Consider the following 26,066-nt stretch of genomic DNA (forward strand, 5'->3'; position numbering starts at 1 on the left):
TCCATCGACATGCATATGCAAAATCGAACTGAAAGTGGAAATCGTCCCAAAAATAGAAACATTCAGTACTGTTTGTGTGAATTGTTCCTTTCAAGTTACTGAAAAAATAATACCGAAAGTTTCATTTTTGGGATGGCTACAGCAAAAAGATATTTACGTAACAAGTTCCGAAAGTGATATTTTTTGGGACACGCCGCGCAAAATCCTGCGAGTCCCATAAAATCACTATCGGATCTTGTTACCTGATTTCCACTTTCTTGAATTGAAGAGTGAGGAAATACACACCTAAGTTACAACGCAAGCGCTATCATAATAAAATACGAAACAATATGGTATTGTCAAATCCATCGACATGCATATGCAAAATCGAACTGAAAGTGGAAATCGTCCACAAAATAGAAACATTCGATACTGTTTGTGTGAATTGTTACTTTCAAGTTACTGAAAAAATAATACCGAAAGTTGCATTTTTGGGATGGCTACAGCAAAAATTTTTACGTAACAAGTTCCGAAAGTGATATTTTGTGGGACACGCCGCGCGAAATCCTGCGAGTCCCATAAAATCACTATCGGATCTTGTTACCTAATTTCCACTTTCTTGAATTGAAAAGTGAAGAAATACACACCTAAGTTACAATGCAAGCGCTATCATAATAAAATACGAAACAATATGGTATTGTCAAATCCATCGACATGCATATGCAAAATCGAACTGAAAGTGGAAATCGTCCACAAAATAGAAACATTCGGTACTGTTTGTGTGAATTGTTACTTTCAAGTTACTGAAAAAATAATACCGAAAGTTGCATTTTTGGGATGGCTACAGCAAAAAGATTTTTACGTAACAAGTTCCGAAAGTGATATTTTGTGGGACACGCCGCGCAAAATCCTGCGAGTCCCATAAAATCACTATCGGATCTTGTTACCTGATATCCACTTTCTTGAATTGAAGAGTGAAGAAATACACACCTAAGTTACAATGCAAGCGCTATCATAATAAAATACAAAACAATATGGTATTGTCAAATCCATCGACATGCATATGCAAAATCGAACTGAAAGTGGAAATCGTCCCAAAAATAGAAACATTCAGTACTGTTTGTGTGAATTGTTACTTTCAAGTTACTGAAAAAATAATACCGAAAGTTGCATTTTTGGGATGGCTACAGCAAAAAGATTTTTACGTAACAAGTTCCGAAAGTGATATTTTGTAGGACACGCCGCGCAAAATCCTGCGAGTCCCATAAAATCACTATCGGATCTTGTTACCTGATATCCACTTTCTTGAATTGAAGAGTGAAGAAATACACACCTAAGTTACAATGCAAGCGCTATCATAATAAAATACGAAACAATATGGTATTGTCAAATCCATCGACATGCATATGCAAAATCGAACTGAAAGTGGAAATCGTCCACAAAATAGAAACATTCGGTACTGTTTGTGTGAATTGTTACTTTCAAGTTACTGAAAAAATAATACCGAAAGTTGCATTTTTGGGATGGCTACAGCAAAAAGATTTTTACGTAACAAGTTCCGAAAGTGATATTTTGTGGGACACGCCGCGCAAAATCCTGCGAGTCCCATAAAATCACTATCGGATCTTGTTACCTGATATCCACTTTCTTGAATTGAAGAGTGAAGAAATACACACCTAAGTTACAATGCAAGCGCTATCATAATAAAATACAAAACAATATGGTATTGTCAAATCCATCGACATGCATATGCAAAATCGAACTGAAAGTGGAAATCGTCCCAAAAATAGAAACATTCAGTACTGTTTGTGTGAATTGTTACTTTCAAGTTACTGAAAAAATAATACCGAAAGTTTCATTTTTGGGATGGCTACAGCAAAAAGATATTTACGTAACAAGTTCCGAAAGTGATATTTTGTGGGACACGCCGCGCAAAATCCTGCGAGTCCCATAAAATCACTATCGGATCTTGTTACCTGATTTCCACTTTCTTGAATTGAAGAGTGAGGAAATACACACCTAAGTTACAACGCAAGCGCTATCATAATAAAATACGAAACAATATGGTATTGTCAAATCCATCGACATGCATATGCAAAATCGAACTGAAAGTGGAAATCGTCCACAAAATAGAAACATTCGATACTGTTTGTGTGAATTGTTACTTTCAAGTTACTGAAAAAATAATACCGAAAGTTGCATTTTTGGGATGGCTACAGCAAAAATTTTTACGTAACAAGTTCCGAAAGTGATATTTTGTGGGACACGGCGCGAAAAATCCTGCGAGTCCCATAAAATCACTATCGGATCTTGTTACCTGGTTTCCACTTTCTTGAATTGAAGAGTGAAGAAATACACACCTAAGTTACAATGCAAGCGCTATCATAATATAATACGAAACAATATGGTATTGTCAAATCCATCAACATGCATATGCAAAATCGAACTGAAAGTGGAAATCGTCCCAAAAATAGAAACATTCGGTACTGTTTGTGTGAATTGTTACTTTCAAGTTACTGAAAAAATAATACCGAAAGTGGCATTTTTGGGATGGCTACAGCAAAAAGATTTTTACGTAACAAGTTCCGAAAGTGATATTTTGTGGGACACGGCGCGAAAAATCCTGCGAGTCCCATAAAATCACTGTCGGATCTTGTTACCTGATTTCCACTTTCTTGAATTGAAGAGTGAAGTAATACACACCTAAGTTACAATGCAAGCGCTATTATAATAAAATACGAAAAAATATGGTATTGTCAAATCCATCGACATGCATATGCAAAATCGAACTGAAAGTGGAAATCGTCCACGAAATAGAAACATTCGGTACTGTTTGTGTGAATTGTTACTTTCAAGTTACTGAAAAAATAATACCGAAAGTGGCATTTTTGGGATGGCTACAGCAAAAAGATTTTTACGTAACAAGTTCCGAAAGTGATATTTTGTGAGACACGCCGCGCAAAATCCTGCGAGTCCCATAAAATCACTATCGGATCTTGTTACCTGATTTCCACTTTCTTGAATTGAAGAGTGAAGAAATACACACCTAAGTTACAATGCAAGCGCTATCATAATATAATACGAAACAATATGGTATTGTCAAATCCATCAACATGCATATGCAAAATCGAACTGAAAGTGGAAATCGTCCCAAAAATAGAAACATTCGGTACTGTTTGTGTGAATTGTTACTTTCAAGTTACTGAAAAAATAATACCGAAAGTGGCATTTTTGGGATGGCTACAGCAAAAAGATTTTTACGTAACAAGTTCCGAAAGTGATATTTTGTGGGACACGGCGCGAAAAATCCTGCGAGTCCCATAAAATCACTATCGGATCTTGTTACCTGATTTCCACTTTCTTGAATTGAAGAGTGAAGTAATACACACCTAAGTTACAATGCAAGCGCTATTATAATAAAATACGAAAAAATATGGTATTGTCAAATCCATCGACATGCATATGCAAAATCGAACTGAAAGTGGAAATCGTCCCAAAAATAGAAACATTCGGTACTGTTTGTGTGAATTGTTACTTTCAAGTTACTGAAAAAATAATACCGAAAGTGGCATTTTTGGGATGGCTACAGCAAAAAGATTTTTACGTAACAAGTTCCGGAAGTGATATTTTGTGGGACACGCCGCGCAAAATTCTGCGAGTTCCATAAAATCACTATCGGATATTGTTACCTGATTTCCACTTTCTTGAATTGAAGAGTGAAGAAATACACATCTAAGTTACAATGCAAGCGCTATCATAACAAAATACAAAACAATATGGTATTGTCAAATCCATCGACATGCATATGCAAAATCGAACTGAAAGTGGAAATCACCCCGAAAATAGGAACATTCGGTACTGTTTGTGTGAATTGTTACTTTCAAGTTAATGAATCAATAATACCGAAAGTTTCATTTTTGGGATGGCTACAGCAAAAAGATATTTACGTAACAAGTTCCGGAAGTGATATTTTGTGGGACAAGCCGCGCAAAATCCTGCGAGTCTCATAAAATCACTATTGGATCTTGTTACCTGATTTCCACTTTCTTGAATTGAAGAGTGAAGAAATACACATCTAAGTTCCAATGCAAGCGCTATCATAACAAAATACAAAACAATATGGTATTGTCAAATCCATCGACATGCATATGCAAAATCGAACTGAAAGTGGAAATCGTCCCAAAAAAAGAAACATTCGGTACTGTTTGTGTGAATTGTTACTTTCAAGTTACTGAAAAAATAATACCGAAAGTTGCATTTTTGGGATGGCTACAACAAAAAGATTTTTACGTTACAAGTTCCGAAAGTGATATTTTGTGGGACACGCCGCGCAAAATCCTGCGAGTCCCATAAAATCACTATCGGATCTTGTTACCTGATTTCCACTTTCTTGAATTGAAGAGTGAAGAAATACACACCTAAGTTACAATGCAAGCGCTATCATAATAAAATACAAAACAATATGGTATTGTCAAATCCATCGACATGCATATGCAAAATCGAACTGAGAGTGGAAATCACCTCGAAAATAGGAACATTCGGTACTGTTTGTGTGAATTGTTACTTTCAAGTTACTGAAAAAATAATACCGAAAGTTGCATTTTTGGGATGGCTACAGCAAAAAGATTTTTACGTAACAAGTTCCGAAAGTGATATTTTGTGGGACACGCCGCGCAAAATCCTGCGAGTCCCATAAAATCACTATCGGATCTTGTTACCTGATTTCCACTTTCTTGAATTGAAGAGTGAAGAAATACACATCTAAGTTACAATGCAAGCGCTATCATAATAAAATACAAAACAATATGGTATTGTCAAATCCATCGACATGCATATGCAAAATCGAACTGAGAGTGGAAATCACCTCGAAAATAGGAACATTCGGTAATGTTTGTGTGAATTGTTACTTTCAAGTTAATGAATCAATAATACCGAAAGTTTCATTTTTGGGATGGCTACAGCAAAAAGGTATTTACGTAACAAGTTCCGAAAGTGATATTTTGTGGGACACGCCGCGCAAAATCCTGCGAGTCCCATAAAATCACTATCGGATCTTGTTACCTGATTTCCACTTTCTTGAATTGAAGAGTGAAGAAATACACACCTAAGTTACAATGCAAGCGCTATCATAATAAAATACGAAACAATATGGTATTGTCAAATCCATCGACATGCATATGCAAAATCGAACTGAAAGTGGAAATCGTCCCAAAAATAGAAACATTCGGTACTGTTTGTGTGAATTGTTACTTTCAAGTTACTGAAAAAATAATACCGAAAGTGGCATTTTTGGGATGGCTACAGCAAAAAGATTTTTACGTAACAAAGTGATATTTTGTGGGACACGCCGCGCGAAATACTGCGAGTCCCATAAAATCACTATCGGATCTTGTTACCTGATTTCCACTTTCTTGAATTGAAAAGTGAAGAAATACACACCTAAGTTACAATGCAAGCGCTATCATAATAAAATACGAAACAATATGGTATTGTCAAATCCATCGAAATGCATATGCAAAATCGAACTGAAAGTGGAAATCGTCCACAAAATAGAAACATTCGGTACTGTTTGTGTGAATTGTTACTTTCAAGTTACTGAAAAAATAATACCGAAAGTTGCATTTTTGGGATGGCTACAGCAAAAAGATTTTTACGTAACAAGTTCCGAAAGTGATATTTTGTGGGACACGCCGCGCAAAATTCTGCGAGTTCCATAAAATCACTATCGGATCTTGTTACCTGATTTCTACTTTCTTGAATTGAAGAGTGAAGAAATACACACCTAAGTTACAATGCAAGCGCTATCATAATAAAATACGAAACAATATGGTATTGTCAAATCCATCGACATGCATATGCAAAATCGAACTGAAAGTGGAAATCGTCCACAAAATAGAAACATTCGGTACTGTTTGTGTGAATTGTTACTTTCAAGTTACTGAAAAAATAATACCGAAAGTTGCATTTTTGGGATGGCTACAGCAAAAAGATTTTTACGTAACAAGTTCCGAAAGTGATATTTTGTGGGACACGCCGCGCAAAATCCTGCGAGTCCCATAAAATCACTATCGGATCTTGTTACCTGATTTCCACTTTCTTGAATTGAAGAGTGAAGAAATACACACCCAAGTTACAATGCAAGCGCTATCATAATAAAATACGAAACAATATGGTATTGTCAAATCCATCGACATGCATATGCAAAATCGAACTGAATATGGAAATCGTCCACAAAATAGAAACATTCGGTACTGTTTGTGTGAATTATTACTTTCAAGTTACCGAAAAAATAATACCGAAAGTTGCATTTTTGGGATGGCTACAGCAAAAAGATTTTTACGTAACAAGTTCCGGAAGTGATATTTTGTGGGACAAGCCGCGCAAAATCCTGCGAGTCTCATAAAATCACTATCGGATCTTGTTACCTGATTTCCACTTTCTTGAATTGAAGAGTGAAGAAATACACATCTAAGTTCCAATGCAAGCGCTATCATAACAAAATACAAAACAATATGGTATTGTCAAATCCATCGACATGCATATGCAAAATCGAACTGAAAGTGGAAATCGTCCCAAAAAAAGAAACATTCGGTACTGTTTGTGTGAATTGTTACTTTCAAGTTACTGAAAAAATAATACCGAAAGTTGCATTTTTGGGATGGCTACAACAAAAAGATTTTTACGTTACAAGTTCCGAAAGTGATATTTTGTGGGACACGCCGCGCAAAATCCTGCGAGTCCCATAAAATCACTATCGGATCTTGTTACCTGATTTCCACTTTCTTGAATTGAAGAGTGAAGAAATACACACCTAAGTTACAATGCAAGCGCTATCATAATAAAATACAAAACAATATGGTATTGTCAAATCCATCGACATGCATATGCAAAATCGAACTGAGAGTGGAAATCACCTCGAAAATAGGAACATTCGGTACTGTTTGTGTGAATTGTTACTTTCAAGTTACTGAAAAAATAATACCGAAAGTTGCATTTTTGGGATGGCTACAGCAAAAAGATTTTTACGTAACAAGTTCCGAAAGTGATATTTTGTGGGACACGCCGCGCAAAATCCTGCGAGTCCCATAAAATCACTATCGGATCTTGTTACCTGATTTCCACTTTCTTGAATTGAAGAGTGAAGAAATACACATCTAAGTTACAATGCAAGCGCTATCATAATAAAATACAAAACAATATGGTATTGTCAAATCCATCGACATGCATATGCAAAATCGAACTGAGAGTGGAAATCACCTCGAAAATAGGAACATTCGGTAATGTTTGTGTGAATTGTTACTTTCAAGTTAATGAATCAATAATACCGAAAGTTTCATTTTTGGGATGGCTACAGCAAAAAGGTATTTACGTAACAAGTTCCGAAAGTGATATTTTGTGGGACACGCCGCGCAAAATCCTGCGAGTCCCATAAAATCACTATCGGATCTTGTTACCTGATTTCCACTTTCTTGAATTGAAGAGTGAAGAAATACACACCTAAGTTACAATGCAAGCGCTATCATAATAAAATACGAAACAATATGGTATTGTCAAATCCATCGACATGCATATGCAAAATCGAACTGAAAGTGGAAATCGTCCCAAAAATAGAAACATTCGGTACTGTTTGTGTGAATTGTTACTTTCAAGTTACTGAAAAAATAATACCGAAAGTGGCATTTTTGGGATGGCTACAGCAAAAAGATTTTTACGTAACAAAGTGATATTTTGTGGGACACGCCGCGCGAAATACTGCGAGTCCCATAAAATCACTATCGGATCTTGTTACCTGATTTCCACTTTCTTGAATTGAAAAGTGAAGAAATACACACCTAAGTTACAATGCAAGCGCTATCATAATAAAATACGAAACAATATGGTATTGTCAAATCCATCGAAATGCATATGCAAAATCGAACTGAAAGTGGAAATCGTCCACAAAATAGAAACATTCGGTACTGTTTGTGTGAATTGTTACTTTCAAGTTACTGAAAAAATAATACCGAAAGTTGCATTTTTGGGATGGCTACAGCAAAAAGATTTTTACGTAACAAGTTCCGAAAGTGATATTTTGTGGGACACGCCGCGCAAAATTCTGCGAGTTCCATAAAATCACTATCGGATCTTGTTACCTGATTTCTACTTTCTTGAATTGAAGAGTGAAGAAATACACACCTAAGTTACAATGCAAGCGCTATCATAATAAAATACGAAACAATATGGTATTGTCAAATCCATCGACATGCATATGCAAAATCGAACTGAAAGTGGAAATCGTCCACAAAATAGAAACATTCGGTACTGTTTGTGTGAATTGTTACTTTCAAGTTACTGAAAAAATAATACCGAAAGTTGCATTTTTGGGATGGCTACAGCAAAAAGATTTTTACGTAACAAGTTCCGAAAGTGATATTTTGTGGGACACGCCGCGCAAAATCCTGCGAGTCCCATAAAATCACTATCGGATCTTGTTACCTGATTTCCACTTTCTTGAATTGAAGAGTGAAGAAATACACACCCAAGTTACAATGCAAGCGCTATCATAATAAAATACGAAACAATATGGTATTGTCAAATCCATCGACATGCATATGCAAAATCGAACTGAATATGGAAATCGTCCACAAAATAGAAACATTCGGTACTGTTTGTGTGAATTATTACTTTCAAGTTACCGAAAAAATAATACCGAAAGTTGCATTTTTGGGATGGCTACAGCAAAAAGATTTTTACGTAACAAGTTCCGAAAGTGATATTTTGTGGGACACGCCGCGCAAAATCCTGCGAGTCCCATAAAATCACTATCGGATCTTGTTACCTGATATCCACTTTCTTGAATTGAAGAGTGAAGAAATACACACCTAAGTTACAATGCAAGCGCTATCATAATAAAATACAAAACAATATGGTATTGTCAAATCCATCGACATGCATATGCAAAATCGAACTGAAAGTGGAAATCACCCCGAAAATAGGAACATTCGGTACTGTTTGTGTGAATTGTTACTTTCAAGTTACTGAAAAAATAATACCGAAAGTTGCATTTTTGGGATGGCTACAGCAAAAAGATTTTTACGTAACAAGTTCCGAAAGTGATATTTTGTGGGACACGCCGCGCGAAATCCTGCGAGTCCCATAAAATCACTATCGGATCTTGTTACCTAATTTCCACTTTCTTGAATTGAAAAGTGAAGAAATTCACACCTAAGTTACAATGCAAGCGCTATCATAATAAAATACGAAACAATATGGTATTGTCAAATCCATCGACATGCATATGCAAAATCGAACTGAAAGTGGAAATCGTCCACAAAATAGAAACATTCGGTACTGTTTGTGTGAATTGTTACTTTCAAGTTACTGAAAAAATAATACCGAAAGTTGCATTTTTGGGATGGCTACAGCAAAAAGATTTTTACGTAACAAGTTCCGAAAGTGATATTTTGTGGGACACGCCGCGCAAAATCCTGCGAGTCCCATAAAATCACTATCGGATCTTGTTACCTGATTTCCACTTTCTTGAATTGAAGAGTGAAGAAATACACACCCAAGTTACAATGCAAGCGCTATCATAATAAAATACGAAACAATATGGTATTGTCAAATCCATCGACATGCATATGCAAAATCGAACTGAATATGGAAATCGTCCACAAAATAGAAACATTCGGTACTGTTTGTGTGAATTATTACTTTCAAGTTACCGAAAAAATAATACCGAAAGTTGCATTTTTGGGATGGCTACAGCAAAAAGATTTTTACGTAACAAGTTCCGAAAGTGATATTTTGTGGGACACGCCGCGCAAAATCCTGCGAGTCCCATAAAATCACTATCGGATCTTGTTACCTGATATCCACTTTCTTGAATTGAAGAGTGAAGAAATACACCTCTAAGTTACAATGCAAGCGCTATCATAATAAAATACAAAACAATATGGTATTGTCAAATCCATCGACATGCATATGCAAAATCGAACTGAAAGTGGAAATCACCCCGAAAATAGGAACATTCGGTACTGTTTGTGTGAATTGTTACTTTCAAGTTACTGAAAAAATAATACCGAAAGTTGCATTTTTGGGATGGCTACAGCAAAAAGATTTTTACGTAACAAGTTCCGAAAGTGATATTTTGTGGGACACGCCGCGCGAAATCCTGCGAGTCCCATAAAATCACTATCGGATCTTGTTACCTAATTTCCACTTTCTTGAATTGAAAAGTGAAGAAATTCACACCTAAGTTACAATGCAAGCGCTATCATAATAAAATACGAAACAATATGGTATTGTCAAATCCATCGACATGCATATGCAAAATCGAACTGAAAGTGGAAATCGTCCACAAAATAGAAACATTCGGTACTGTTTGTGTGAATTGTTACTTTCAAGTTACTGAAAAAATGAAACCGAAAGTTGCATTTTTGGGATGGCTACAGCAAAAAGATTTTTACGTAACAAGTTCCGAAAGTGATATTTTGTGGGACACGCCGCGCAAAATCCTGCGAGTCCCATAAAATCACTATCGGATCTTGTTACCTGATATCCACTTTCTTGAATTGAAGAGTGAAGAAATACACACCTAAGTTACAATGCAAGCGCTATCATAATAAAATACAAAACAATATGGTATTGTCAAATCCATCGACATGCATATGCAAAATCGAACTGAAAGTGGAAATCGTCCCAAAAATAGAAACATTCAGTACTGTTTGTGTGAATTGTTACTTTCAAGTTACTGAAAAAATAATATCGAAAGTTTCATTTTTGGGATGGCTACAGCAAAAAGATATTTACGTAACAAGTTCCGAAAGTGATATTTTGTGGGACACGCCGCGCAAAATCCTGCGAGTCCCATAAAATCACTATCGGATCTTGTTACCTGATTTCCACTTTCTTGAATTGAAGAGTGAGGAAATACACACCTAAGTTACAACGCAAGCGCTATCATAATAAAATACGAAACAATATGGTATTGTCAAATCCATCGACATGCATATGCAAAATCGAACTGAAAGTGGAAATCGTCCACAAAATAGAAACATTCGATACTGTTTGTGTGAATTGTTACTTTCAAGTTACTGAAAAAATAATACCGAAAGTTGCATTTTTGGGATGGCTACAGCAAAAATTTTTACGTAACAAGTTCCGAAAGTGATATGTTGTGGGACACGCCGCGCAAAATCCTGCGAGTCCCATAAAATCACTATCGGATCTTGTTACCTGGTTTCCACTTTCTTGAATTGAAGAGTGAAGAAATACACACCTAAGTTACAATGCAAGCGCTATCATAATATAATACGAAACAATATGGTATTGTCAAATCCATCAACATGCATATGCAAAATCGAACTGAAAGTGGAAATCGTCCCAAAAATAGAAACATTCGGTACTGTTTGTGTGAATTGTTACTTTCAAGTTACTGAAAAAATAATACCGAAAGTGGCATTTTTGGGATGGCTACAGCAAAAAGATTTTTACGTAACAAGTTCCGAAAGTGATATTTTGTGGGACACGGCGCGAAAAATCCTGCGAGTCCCATAAAATCACTGTCGGATCTTGTTACCTGATTTCCACTTTCTTGAATTGAAGAGTGAAGTAATACACACCTAAGTTACAATGCAAGCGCTATTATAATAAAATACGAAAAAATATGGTATTGTCAAATCCATCGACATGCATATGCAAAATCGAACTGAAAGTGGAAATCGTCCACGAAATAGAAACATTCGGTACTGTTTGTGTGAATTGTAACTTTCAAGTTACTGAAAAAATAATACCGAAAGTTGCATTTTTGGGATGGCTACAGCAAAAAGATTTTTACGTTACAAGTTCCGAAAGTGATATTTTGTGGGACACGCCGCGCAAAATCCTGCGAGTCCCATAAAATCACTATCGGATCTTGTTACCTGATTTCCACTTTCTTGAATTGAAGAGTGAAGAAATACACACCTAAGTTACAATGCAAGCGCTATCATAATAAAATACAAAACAATATGGTATTGTCAAATCCATCGACATGCATATGCAAAATCGAACTGAAAGTGGTAATCGTCCCAAAAATAGAAACATTCGGTACTGTTTGTGTGAATTGTTACTTTCAAGTTACTGAACAATAATACCGAAAGTTGCATTTTTGGGATGGCTACAGCAAAAAGATTTTTACGTTATAAGTTCCGAAAGTGATATTTTGTGGGACACGCCGCGCAAAATCCTGCGAGTCCCATAAAATCATTATCGGATCTTGTTACCTGATTTCCACTTTCTTGAATTGAAGAGTGAAGAAATACACACCTAAGTAACAATGCAAGCGCTATCATAATAAAATACAAAACAATATGCTATTGTCAAATCCATCGACATGCATATGCAAAATCGAACTGAAAGTGGAAATCACCTCGAAAATAGGAACTTTCGGTACTGTTTGTGTGAATTGTTACTTTCAAGTTAATGAATCAATAATACCGAAAGTTTCATTTTTGGGATGGCTACAGCAAAAAGGTATTTACGTAACAAGTTCCGAAAGTGATATTTTGTGGGACACGCCGCGCAAAATCCTGCGAGTCCCATAAAATCACTATCGGATCTTGTTACCTGATTTCCACTTTCTTGAATTGAAGAGTGAGGAAATACACACCTAAGTTACAACGCAAGCGCTATCATAATAAAATACGAAACAATATGGTATTGTCAAATCCATCGACATGCATATGCAAAATCGAACTGAAAGTGGAAATCGTCCACAAAATAGAAACATTCGATACTGTTTGTGTGAATTGTTACTTTCAAGTTACTGAAAAAATAATACCGAAAGTTGCATTTTTGGGATGGCTACAGCAAAAATTTTTACGTAACAAGTTCCGAAAGTGATATGTTGTGGGACACGCCGCGCAAAATCCTGCGAGTCCCATAAAATCACTATCGGATCTTGTTACCTGGTTTCCACTTTCTTGAATTGAAGAGTGAAGAAATACACACCTAAGTTACAATGCAAGCGCTATCATAATATAATACGAAACAATATGGTATTGTCAAATCCATCAACATGCATATGCAAAATCGAACTGAAAGTGGAAATCGTCCCAAAAATAGAAACATTCGGTACTGTTTGTGTGAATTGTTACTTTCAAGTTACTGAAAAAATAATACCGAAAGTGGCATTTTTGGGATGGCTACAGCAAAAAGATTTTTACGTAACAAGTTCCGAAAGTGATATTTTGTGGGACACGGCGCGAAAAATCCTGCGAGTCCCATAAAATCACTGTCGGATCTTGTTACCTGATTTCCACTTTCTTGAATTGAAGAGTGAAGTAATACACACCTAAGTTACAATGCAAGCGCTATTATAATAAAATACGAAAAAATATGGTATTGTCAAATCCATCGACATGCATATGCAAAATCGAACTGAAAGTGGAAATCGTCCACGAAATAGAAACATTCGGTACTGTTTGTGTGAATTGTAACTTTCAAGTTACTGAAAAAATAATACCGAAAGTTGCATTTTTGGGATGGCTACAGCAAAAAGATTTTTACGTTACAAGTTCCGAAAGTGATATTTTGTGGGACACGCCGCGCAAAATCCTGCGAGTCCCATAAAATCACTATCGGATCTTGTTACCTGATTTCCACTTTCTTGAATTGAAGAGTGAAGAAATACACACCTAAGTTACAATGCAAGCGCTATCATAATAAAATACAAAACAATATGGTATTGTCAAATCCATCGACATGCATATGCAAAATCGAACTGAAAGTGGAAATCGTCCCAAAAATAGAAACATTCGGTACTGTTTGTGTGAATTGTTACTTTCAAGTTACTGAACAATAATACCGAAAGTTGCATTTTTGGGATGGCTACAGCAAAAAGATTTTTACGTTACAAGTTCCGAAAGTGATATTTTGTGGGACACGCCGCGCAAAATCCTGCGAGTCCCATAAAATCATTATCGGATCTTGTTACCTGATTTCCACTTTCTTGAATTGAAGAGTGAAGAAATACACACCTAAGTAACAATGCAAGCGCTATCATAATAAAATACGAAACCATATGGTATTGTCAAATCCATCGACATGCATATGCAAAATCGAACTGAAAGTGGAAATCGTCCACAACATAGAAACTTTCGGTACTGTTTGTGTGAATTGTTACTTTCAAGTTACTGAACAATAATACCGAAAGTTGCATTTTTGGGATGGCTACAGCAAAAAGATTTTTACGTTACAAGTTCCGAAAGTGATATTTTGTGGGACACGCCGCGCAAAATCCTGCGAGTCCCATAAAATCACTATCGGATCTTGTTACCTGATTTCCACTTTCTTGAATTGAAGAGTGAAGAAATACACACCTAAGTAACAATGCAAGCGCTATCATAATAAAATACAAAACAATATGGTATTGTCAAATCCATCGACATGCATATGCAAAATCGAACTGAAAGTGGAAATCGTCCCAAAAATAGAAACATTCGGTACTGTTTGTGTGAATTGTTACTTTCAAGTTACTGAACAATAATACCGAAAGTTGCATTTTTGGGATCGCTACAGCAAAAAGATTTTTACGTTACAAGTTCCGAAAGTGATATTTTGTGGGACACGCCGCGCAAAATCCTGCGAGTCCCATAAAATCACTATCGGATCTTGTTACCTGATTTCCACTTTCTTGAATTGAAGAGTGAAGAAATACACACCTAAGTAACAATGCAAGCGCTATCATAATAAAATACAAAACAATATGGTATTGTCAAATCCATCGACATGCATATGCAAAATCGAACTGAAAGTGGAAATCGTCCACAACATAGAAACTTTCGGTACTGTTTGTGTGAATTGTTACTTTCAAGTTACTGAACAATAATACCGAAAGTTGCATTTTTGGGATGGCTACAGCAAAAAGATTTTTACGTTACAAGTTCCGAAAGTGATATTTTGTGGGATACGCCGCGCAAAATCCTGCGAGTCCCATAAAATCACTATCGGATCTTGTTACCTGATTTCCACTTTCTTGAATTGAAGAGTGAAGAAATACACACCTAAGTAACAATGCAAGCGCTATCATAATAAAATACGAAACCATATGGTATTGTCAAATCCATCGACATGCATATGCAAAATCGAACTGAAAGTGGAAATCGTCCACAACATAGAAACTTTCGGTACTGTTTGTGTGAATTGTTACTTTCAAGTTACTGAACAATAATACCGAAAGTTGCATTTTTGGGATGGCTACAGCAAAAAGATTTTTACGTTACAAGTTCCGAAAGTGATATTTTGTGGGACACGCCGCGCAAAATCCTGCGAGTCCCATAAAATCACTATCGGATCTTGTTACCTGATTTCCACTTTCTTGAATTGAAGAGTGAAGAAATACACACCTAAGTAACAATGCAAGCGCTATCATAATAAAATACAAAACAATATGGTATTGTCAAATCCATCGACATGCATATGCAAAATCGAACTGAAAGTGGAAATCGTCCCAAAAATAGAAACATTCGGTACTGTTTGTGTGAATTGTTACTTTCAAGTTACTGAACAATAATACCGAAAGTTGCATTTTTGGGATGGCTACAGCAAAAAGATTTTTACGTAACAAGTTCCGAAAGTGATATTTTGTGGGACACGCCTCGCAAAATCCTGCGAGTCTCATAAAATCACTATCGGATCTTGTTACCTGATTTCCACTTTCTTGAATTGAAGAGTGAAGAAATACACACCTAAGTTACAATGCAAGCGCCATCATAATAAAATACGAAACAGCATGGTATTGTCAAATCCATCGACATGCATATGCAAAATAGAACTGAAAGTGGAAATCGTCCCAAAAATAGAAACATTCGGTACTGTTTGTGTGAATTGTTACTTTCAAGTTACTGAAAAAATAATACCGAAAGTTTCATTTTTGAGATGGCTACAGCAAAAAGATTTTTACGTAACAAGTTCCGAAAGTGATATTCTGTGGGACACGCCGCGCAAAATCCTGCGAGTCTCATAAAATCATTATCGGATCTTGTTACCTGATTTCCACTTTCTTGAATTGAAGAGTGAAGAAATACACACCTAAGTAACAATGCAAGCGCTATCATAATAAAATACAAAACAATATGGTATTGTCAAATCCATCGACATGCATATGCAAAATCGAACTGAAAGTGGAAATCGTCCCAAAAATAGAAACATTCGGTACTGTTTGTGTGAATTGTTACTTTCAAGTTACTGAAAAAATAATACCGAAAGTTGCATTTTTGGGATGGCTACAGCAAAAAGATTTTTACGTAACAAGTTCCGAAAGTGATATTTTGTGGGACACGCCGCGCAAAATCCTGCGAGTCCCATAAAATCACTATCGGATCTTGTTACCTGATTTCCACTTTCTTGAATTGAAGAGTGAAGAAATACACACCTAAGTTACAATGCAAGCGCTATCATAATAAAATACAAAACAATATGGTATTGTCAAATCCATCGACATGCATATGCAAAATCGAACTGAAAGTGGAAATCGTCCACAAAATAGAAACATTCGGTACTGTTTGTGTGAATTGTTACTTTCAAGTTACTGAAAAAATAATACCGAATGTTGCATTTTTGGGATGGCTACAGCAAAAAGATTTTTACGTTACAAGTTCCGAAAGTGATATTTTGTGGGACACGCCGCGCAAAATCCTGCGAGTCCCATAAAATCATTATCGGATCTTGTTACCTGATTTCCACTTTCTTGAATTGAAGAGTGAAGAAATACACATCTAAGTTACAATGCAAGCGCTATCATAATAAAATACAAAACAATATGCTATTGTCAAATCCATCGACATGCATATGCAAAATCGAACTGAAAGTGGAAATCACCTCGAAAATAGGAACATTCGGTACTGTTTGTGTGAATTGTTACTTTCAAGTTAATGAATCAATAATACCGAAAGTTTCATTTTTGGGATGGCTACAGCAAAAAGGTATTTACGTAACAAGTTCCGAAAGTGATATTTTGTGGGACACGCCGCGCAAAATCCTGCGAGTCCCATAAAATCACTATCGGATCTTGTTACCTGATTTCCACTTTCTTGAATTGAAGAGTGAAGAAATACACACCTAAGTAACAATGCAAGCGCTATCATAATAAAATACGAAACCATATGGTATTGTCAAATCCATCGACATGCATATGCAAAATCGAACTGAAAGTGGAAATCGTCCACAACATAGAAACTTTCGGTACTGTTTGTGTGAATTGTTACTTTCAAGTTACTGAACAATAATACCGAAAGTTGCATTTTTGGGATGGCTACAGCAAAAAGATTTTTACGTTACAAGTTCCGAAAGTGATATTTTGTGGGACACGCCGCGCAAAATCCTGCGAGTCCCATAAAATCACTATCGGATCTTGTTACCTGATTTCCACTTTCTTGAATTGAAGAGTGAAGAAATACACACCTAAGTAACAATGCAAGCGCTATCATAATAAAATACAAAACAATATGGTATTGTCAAATCCATCGACATGCATATGCAAAATCGAACTGAAAGTGGAAATCGTCCCAAAAATAGAAACATTCGGTACTGTTTGTGTGAATTGTTACTTTCAAGTTACTGAACAATAATACCGAAAGTTGCATTTTTGGGATGGCTACAGCAAAAAGATTTTTACGTTACAAGTTCCGAAAGTGATATTTTGTGGGACACGCCGCGCAAAATCCTGCGAGTCCCATAAAATCACTATCGGATCTTGTTACCTGATTTCCACTTTCTTGAATTGAAGAGTGAAGAAATACACACCTAAGTAACAATGCAAGCGCTATCATAATAAAATACAAAACAATATGGTATTGTCAAATCCATCGACATGCATATGCAAAATCGAACTGAAAGTGGAAATCGTCCACAACATAGAAACTTTCGGTACTGTTTGTGTGAATTGTTACTTTCAAGTTACTGAACAATAATACCGAAAGTTGCATTTTTGGGATGGCTACAGCAAAAAGATTTTTACGTTACAAGTTCCGAAAGTGATATTTTGTGGGACACGCCGCGCAAAATCCTGCGAGTCCCATAAAATCACTATCGGATCTTGTTACCTGATTTCCACTTTCTTGAATTGAAGAGTGAAGAAATACACACCTAAGTAACAATGCAAGCGCTATCATAATAAAATACGAAACCATATGGTATTGTCAAATCCATCGACATGCATATGCAAAATCGAACTGAAAGTGGAAATCGTCCACAACATAGAAACTTTCGGTACTGTTTGTGTGAATTGTTACTTTCAAGTTACTGAACAATAATACCGAAAGTTGCATTTTTGGGATGGCTACAGCAAAAAGATTTTTACGTTACAAGTTCCGAAAGTGATATTTTGTGGGACACGCCGCGCAAAATCCTGCGAGTCCCATAAAATCACTATCGGATCTTGTTACCTGATTTCCACTTTCTTGAATTGAAGAGTGAAGAAATACACACCTAAGTAACAATGCAAGCGCTATCATAATAAAATACAAAACAATATGGTATTGTCAAATCCATCGACATGCATATGCAAAATCGAACTGAAAGTGGAAATCGTCCCAAAAATAGAAACATTCGGTACTGTTTGTGTGAATTGTTACTTTCAAGTTACTGAACAATAATACCGAAAGTTGCATTTTTGGGATGGCTACAGCAAAAAGATTTTTACGTAACAAGTTCCGAAAGTGATATTTTGTGGGACACGCCTCGCAAAATCCTGCGAGTCTCATAAAATCACTATCGGATCTTGTTACCTGATTTCCACTTTCTTGAATTGAAGAGTGAAGAAATACACACCTAAGTTACAATGCAAGCGCCATCATAATAAAATACGAAACAGCATGGTATTGTCAAATCCATCGACATGCATATGCAAAATAGAACTGAAAGTGGAAATCGTCCCAAAAATAGAAACATTCGGTACTGTTTGTGTGAATTGTTACTTTCAAGTTACTGAAAAAATAATACCGAAAGTTTCATTTTTGAGATGGCTACAGCAAAAAGATTTTTACGTAACAAGTTCCGAAAGTGATATTCTGTGGGACACGCCGCGCAAAATCCTGCGAGTCTCATAAAATCATTATCGGATCTTGTTACCTGATTTCCACTTTCTTGAATTGAAGAGTGAAGAAATACACACCTAAGTAACAATGCAAGCGCTATCATAATAAAATACAAAACAATATGGTATTGTCAAATCCATCGACATGCATATGCAAAATCGAACTGAAAGTGGAAATCGTCCCAAAAATAGAAACATTCGGTACTGTTTGTGTGAATTGTTACTTTCAAGTTACTGAAAAAATAATACCGAAAGTTGCATTTTTGGGATGGCTACAGCAAAAAGATTTTTACGTAACAAGTTCCGAAAGTGATATTTTGTGGGACACGCCGCGCAAAATCCTGCGAGTCCCATAAAATCACTATCGGATCTTGTTACCTGATTTCCACTTTCTTGAATTGAAGAGTGAAGAAATACACACCTAAGTTACAATGCAAGCGCTATCATAATAAAATACAAAACAATATGGTATTGTCAAATCCATCGACATGCATATGCAAAATCGAACTGAAAGTGGAAATCGTCCACAAAATAGAAACATTCGGTACTGTTTGTGTGAATTGTTACTTTCAAGTTACTGAAAAAATAATACCGAATGTTGCATTTTTGGGATGGCTACAGCAAAAAGATTTTTACGTTACAAGTTCCGAAAGTGATATTTTGTGGGACACGCCGCGCAAAATCCTGCGAGTCCCATAAAATCATTATCGGATCTTGTTACCTGATTTCCACTTTCTTGAATTGAAGAGTGAAGAAATACACATCTAAGTTACAATGCAAGCGCTATCATAATAAAATACAAAACAATATGCTATTGTCAAATCCATCGACATGCATATGCAAAATCGAACTGAAAGTGGAAATCACCTCGAAAATAGGAACATTCGGTACTGTTTGTGTGAATTGTTACTTTCAAGTTAATGAATCAATAATACCGAAAGTTTCATTTTTGGGATGGCTACAGCAAAAAGGTATTTACGTAACAAGTTCCGAAAGTGATATTTTGTGGGACACGCCGCGCAAAATCCTGCGAGTCCCATAAAATCACTATCGGATCTTGTTACCTGATTTCCACTTTCTTGAATTGAAGAGTGAAGAAATACACACCTAAGTAACAATGCAAGCGCTATCATAATAAAATACAAAACAATATGGTATTGTCAAATCCATCGACATGCATATGCAAAATCGAACTGAAAGTGGAAATCGTCCCAAAAATAGAAACATTCGGTACTGATTGTGTGAATTGTTACCTTCAAGTTACTGAAAAAATAATACCGAAAGTTTCATTTTTGGGATGGCTACAGCAAAAAGATATTTACGTAACAAGTTCCGGAAGTGATATTTTGTGGGACACGCCGCGCAAAATCCTGCGAGTCCCATAAAATCACTATCGGATCTTGTTACCTGGTTTCCACTTTCTTGAATTGAAGAGTGAAGAAATACACACCTAAGTTACAATGCAAGCGCTATCATAATAAAATACAAAACAATATGGTATTGTCAAATCCATCGACATGCATATGCGAAATCGAACTGAAAGTGGAAATCGTCCACAACATAGAAACATTCGGTACTGTTTGTGTGAATTGTTACTTTCAAGTTACTGAAAAAATAATACCGAAAGTTGCATTTTTGGGATGGCTACAGCAAAAAGATTTTTACGTAACAAGTTCCGAAAGTGATATTTTGTGGGACACGCCGCGCAAAATCCTGCGAGTCCCATAAAATCACTATCGGATCTTGTTACCTGATTTCCACTTTCTTGAATTGAAGAGTGAAGAAATACACACCTAAGTAACAATGCAAGCGCTATCATAATCAAATACAAAACAATATGGTATTGTCAAATCCATCGACATGCATATGCAAAATCGAACTGAAAGTGGAAATCGTCCCAAAAATAGAAACATTCGGTACTGTTTGTGTGAATTGTTACTTTCAAGTTACTGAAAAATAATACCGAAAGTTGCATTTTTGGGATGGCTACAGCAAAAAATTTTTACGTTACAAGTTCCGAAAGTGATATTTTGTGGGACACGCCGCGCAAAATCCTGCGAGTCCCATAAAATCATTATCGGAACTTGTTACCTGATTTCCACTTTCTTGAATTGAAGAGTGAAGAAATACACATCTAAATTACAATGCAAGCGCTATCATAATAAAATACAAAACAATATGGTATTGTCAAATCCATCGACATGCATATGCAAAATCGAACTGAAAGTGGAAATCGTCCCAAAAATAGAAACATTCGGTACTGTTTGTGTGAATTGTTACTTTCAAGTTACTGAAAAAATAATACCGAATGTTGCATTTTTGGGATGGCTACAGCAAAAAGATTTTTACGTAACAAGTTCCGAAAGTGATATTTTGTGGGACACGCCGCGCAAAATCCTGCGAGTCCCATAAAATCACTATGGGATCTTGTTACCTGATTTCCACTTTCTTGAATTGAAGAGTGAAGAAATACACACCTAAGTTACAATGCAAGCGCTATCATAATAAAATACGAAACAATATGGTATTGTCAAATCCATCAACATGCATATGCAAAATCGAACTGAAAGTGGAAATCGTCCCAAAAATAGAAACATTCGGTACTGTTTGTGTGAATTGTTACTTTCAAGTTACTGAAAAAATAATACCGAAAGTTGCATTTTTGGGATGGCTACAGCAAAAAGATTTTTACGTAACAAGTTCCGAAAGTGATATGTTGTGGGACACGCCGCGAAAAATCCTGCGAGTCCCATAAAATCACTGTCGGATCTTGTTACCTGATTTCCACTTTCTTGAATTGAAGAGTGAAGTAATACACACCTAAGTTACAATGCAAGCGCTATCATAATAAAATACAAAACAATATGGTATTGTCAAATCCATCGACATGCATATGCAAAATCGAACTGAAAGTGGAAATCGTCGACAAAATAGAAACATTCGGTACTGTTTGTGTGAATTGTAACTTTCAAGTTACTGAAAAAATAATACCGAAAGTTGCATTTTTGGGATGGCTACAGCAAAAAGATTTTTACGTAACAAGTTCCGAAAGTGATATTTTGTGGGACACGCCGCGCAAAATCCTGCGAGTCCCATTAAATCACTATCGGATCTTGTTACCTGATTTCCACTTTCTTGAATTGAAGAGTGAAGAAATACACACCTAAGTTACAATGCAAGCGCTATCATAATATAATACGAAACAATATGGTATTGTCAAATCCATCGACATGCATATGCAAAATCGAACTGAAAGTGGAAATCGTCCACAAAATAGAAACATTCGGTACTGTTTGTGTGAATTGTTACTTTCAAGTTACTGAAAAAATAATACCGAATGTTGCATTTTTGGGATGGCTACAGCAAAAAGATTTTTACGTTACAAGTTCCGAAAGTGATATTTTGTGGGACACGCCGCGCAAAATCCTGCGAGTCCCATAAAATCATTATCGGATCTTGTTACCTGATTTCCACTTTCTTGAATTGAAGAGTGAAGAAATACACATCTAAGTTACAATGCAAGCGCTATCATAATAAAATACAAAACAATATGCTATTGTCAAATCCATCGACATGCATATGCAAAATCGAACTGAAAGTGGAAATCACCTCGAAAATAGGAACATTCGGTACTGTTTGTGTGAATTGTTACTTTCAAGTTAATGAATCAATAATACCGAAAGTTTCATTTTTGGGATGGCTACAGCAAAAAGGTATTTACGTAACAAGTTCCGAAAGTGATATTTTGTGGGACCCGCCGCGCAAAATCCTGCGAGTCCCATAAAATCACTATCGGATCTTGTTACCTGATTTCCACTTTCTTGAATTGAAGAGTGAAGAAATACACACCTAAGTAACAATGCAAGCGCTATCATAATAAAATACAAAACAATATGGTATTGTCAAATCCATCGACATGCATATGCAAAATCGAACTGAAAGTGGAAATCGTCCCAAAAATAGAAACATTCGGTACTGATTGTGTGAATTGTTACCTTCAAGTTACTGAAAAAATAATACCGAAAGTTTCATTTTTGGGATGGCTACAGCAAAAAGATATTTACGTAACAAGTTCCGGAAGTGATATTTTGTGGGACACGCCGCGCAAAATCCTGCGAGTCCCATAAAATCACTATCGGATCTTGTTACCTGGTTTCCACTTTCTTGAATTGAAGAGTGAAGAAATACACACCTAAGTTACAATGCAAGCGCTATCATAATAAAATACAAAACAATATGGTATTGTCAAATCCATCGACATGCATATGCGAAATCGAACTGAAAGTGGAAATCGTCCACAACATAGAAACATTCGGTACTGTTTGTGTGAATTGTTACTTTCAAGTTACTGAAAAAATAATACCGAAAGTTGCATTTTTGGGATGGCTACAGCAAAAAGATTTTTACGTAACAAGTTCCGAAAGTGATATTTTGTGGGACACGCCGCGCAAAATCCTGCGAGTCCCATAAAATCACTATCGGATCTTGTTACCTGATTTCCACTTTCTTGAATTGAAGAGTGAAGAAATACACACCTAAGTAACAATGCAAGCGCTATCATAATCAAATACAAAACAATATGGTATTGTCAAATCCATCGACATGCATATGCAAAATCGAACTGAAAGTGGAAATCGTCCCAAAAATAGAAACATTCGGTACTGTTTGTGTGAATTGTTACTTTCAAGTTACTGAAAAATAATACCGAAAGTTGCATTTTTGGGATGGCTACAGCAAAAAATTTTTACGTTACAAGTTCCGAAAGTGATATTTTGTGGGACACGCCGCGCAAAATCCTGCGAGTCCCATAAAATCATTATCGGAACTTGTTACCTGATTTCCACTTTCTTGAATTGAAGAGTGAAGAAATACACATCTAAATTACAATGCAAGCGCTATCATAATAAAATACAAAACAATATGGTATTGTCAAATCCATCGACATGCATATGCAAAATCGAACTGAAAGTGGAAATCGTCCCAAAAATAGAAACATTCGGTACTGTTTGTGTGAATTGTTACTTTCAAGTTACTGAAAAAATAATACCGAATGTTGCATTTTTGGGATGGCTACAGCAAAAAGATTTTTACGTAACAAGTTCCGAAAGTGATATTTTGTGGGACACGCCGCGCAAAATCCTGCGAGTCCCATAAAATCACTATGGGATCTTGTTACCTGATTTCCACTTTCTTGAATTGAAGAGTGAAGAAATACACACCTAAGTTACAATGCAAGCGCTATCATAATAAAATACGAAACAATATGGTATTGTCAAATCCATCAACATGCATATGCAAAATCGAACTGAAAGTGGAAATCGTCCCAAAAATAGAAACATTCGGTACTGTTTGTGTGAATTGTTACTTTCAAGTTACTGAAAAAATAATACCGAAAGTTGCATTTTTGGGATGGCTACAGCAAAAAGATTTTTACGTAACAAGTTCCGAAAGTGATATGTTGTGGGACACGCCGCGAAAAATCCTGCGAGTCCCATAAAATCACTGTCGGATCTTGTTACCTGATTTCCACTTTCTTGAATTGAAGAGTGAAGTAATACACACCTAAGTTACAATGCAAGCGCTATCATAATAAAATACAAAACAATATGGTATTGTCAAATCCATCGACATGCATATGCAAAATCGAACTGAAAGTGGAAATCGTCGACAAAATAGAAACATTCGGTACTGTTTGTGTGAATTGTAACTTTCAAGTTACTGAAAAAATAATACCGAAAGTTGCATTTTTGGGATGGCTACAGCAAAAAGATTTTTACGTAACAAGTTCCGAAAGTGATATTTTGTGGGACACGCCGCGCAAAATCCTGCGAGTCCCATTAAATCACTATCGGATCTTGTTACCTGATTTCCACTTTCTTGAATTGAAGAGTGAAGAAATACACACCTAAGTTACAATGCAAGCGCTATCATAATAAAATACAAAACAATATGGTATTGTCAAATCCATCGACATGCATATGCAAAATCGAACTGAAAGTGGAAATCGTCCACAACATAGAAACATTCGGTACTGTTTGTGTGAATTGTTACTTTCAAGTTACTGAAAAAATAATACCGAAAGTGGCATTTTTGGGATGGCTACAGCAAAAAGATTTTTACGTTACAAGTTCCGAAAGTGATATTTTGTGGGACACGCCGCGCAAAATCCTGCGAGTCCCATAAAATCATTATCGGAACTTGTTACCTGATTTCCACTTTCTTGAATTGAAGAGTGAAGAAATACACATCTAAATTACAATGCAAGCGCTATCATAATAAAATACAAAACAATATGGTATTGTCAAATCCATCGACATGCATATGCAAAATCGAACTGAAAGTGGAAATCGTCCACAAAATAGAAACATTCGATACTGTTTGTGTGAATTGTTACTTTCAAGTTACTGAAAAAATAATACCGAAAGTTGCATTTTTGGGATGGCTACAGCAAAAATTTTTACGTAACAAGTTCCGAAAGTGATATGTTGTGGGACACGCCGCGCAAAATCCTGCGAGTCCCATAAAATCACTATCGGATCTTGTTACCTGGTTTCCACTTTCTTGAATTGAAGAGTGAAGAAATACACACCTAAGTTACAATGCAAGCGCTATCATAATATAATACGAAACAATATGGTATTGTCAAATCCATCAACATGCATATGCAAAATCGAACTGAAAGTGGAAATCGTCCCAAAAATAGAAACATTCGGTACTGTTTGTGTGAATTGTTACTTTCAAGTTACTGAAAAAATAATACCGAAAGTGGCATTTTTGGGATGGCTACAGCAAAAAGATTTTTACGTAACAAGTTCCGAAAGTGATATTTTGTGGGACACGGCGCGAAAAATCCTGCGAGTCCCATAAAATCACTGTCGGATCTTGTTACCTGATTTCCACTTTCTTGAATTGAAGAGTGAAGTAATACACACCTAAGTTACAATGCAAGCGCTATTATAATAAAATACGAAAAAATATGGTATTGTCAAATCCATCGACATGCATATGCAAAATCGAACTGAAAGTGGAA

This window comes from Coccinella septempunctata, chromosome 2 (assembly GCF_907165205.1).
Source record: "Coccinella septempunctata chromosome 2, icCocSept1.1, whole genome shotgun sequence".
Lineage (NCBI taxonomy): Eukaryota > Metazoa > Arthropoda > Insecta > Coleoptera > Coccinellidae > Coccinella > Coccinella septempunctata.